This window comes from Apium graveolens, chromosome 6 (genome assembly GCF_009905375.1).
Source record: "Apium graveolens cultivar Ventura chromosome 6, ASM990537v1, whole genome shotgun sequence".
Lineage (NCBI taxonomy): Eukaryota > Viridiplantae > Streptophyta > Magnoliopsida > Apiales > Apiaceae > Apium > Apium graveolens.
In genome coordinates this window covers 22,842,143-22,843,663 of record NC_133652.1, presented here as the reverse complement: position 1 = coordinate 22,843,663, position 1,521 = coordinate 22,842,143, and positions in this window count along the sequence as shown.

Here is a 1,521-nt window from a genome sequence, read left to right as displayed (position 1 = left end):
ATAGATCTTGACATCCGTACGGTTGGATCATTCATTAATATTTTTAAAAATATCAAAACATCAATATGAGATTAAACACTACTTAGAAGTACTGGTCAAACTACTCTTTGACTCTTAAAAAGGCAAATGAAATATATTTATTTTTTTCTAAAATTTTTGTTATATCACTAAAATATACTGATTTTGACATCAGTATGGTTGGATCATTCATTAATATTTTTAAAAATATCGAAATTTCAATATGAGATTAAACACTAGTTAGAATTACTGGTCAAATTAATATTTTGATTTTTTCAAAACAATTTTTGAATGATACAACCGTAAGGATTTGAAGATCTATATATATTAGTGATATGATAAAAAATTTAGAAAAAAAATAAATTTATTTGATTTGCTATTTTACGAGTCAACTAGTAGTTTGACCCGTATTTCCTAATAGTGTTGAGTCCCATATTAATGTTTCGATTTTTTCAAAACAATTTATGAATGATCCAAATAAATTTACTTGATTTGCTATTTTAACAGTCTACTAGTAGTTTGACCCGTATTCCCTAATAGTGTTGAGTTTTGTATTAATGTTTCGATTTTTTCAAAACAATTTATAAATCTGACGGTCAGCGATCCACGTGATTTTTATCCAACGCACGAGATTCAACCACTGAAAGAATAATCTGACGGTTGATTTTACATTATATAAAACAAAATTAATAAAATAAAATACTTTTATTTTTACTTTATAACCCCACCCCAGTTCCCCCCACCCGTACCCTTTCCCCTGTTCATTCTTCCCCCCCCTCTACTCCCCTCTCCCCGGCTCCCCTCCCCCCCCCCCTCCTTTTTCTTTTTCCGGCCAACTTTTTATTTTTTTTCGGCCAATCCCTCTTTATTCCTTTACCAATTCCCTTTTCTTCTATTTTTCTACAACTCAATCACCCGCATCTCAAAAATCAGCCCACCCCACCCAGTTACACCGCTCACCATTCCTTCTTGCCTCACGGTTCAACTCCCTCCTCATAACTCCCTGTATACACACTTTTATCCTATAATTTACATGCATATATGGTGAAAATCATTCTTCTCCCCAACAATCTCTACTATGGTCCCAAACTCACGTATAATCACCACTATCATCCCAAACTCACCCCCCCTTTTTCCACACCCCGTCCTAAACCCACCAGATCTGAACCCATCTAACCCAAAATCGTTCTAAACGAACCCAATAATAATTAGAATATAACTCGCCGGAGATCGAAGAATGGTTTCCGTTTGCGTTGAGGGTCAGCGACTGCAGGAGATGATAGTTCTTAGACACGTTGAATGAGTTTAAAGCGGGTGATATGACAAATATAAGTGTTGAGTGGTCAGATTTGATAATTGTTATGAGTTTATTATGAATGCACAAAAGTTGTATGATGAAAGTCCTCGATGAGTTTTTTGCTGGTATTTTGAAACTTTGATTTTTTGGGGTACCGGGTTGAATGGGGTGCTTTAATTTGATGCAGATAACGTGTATTTTTAAAA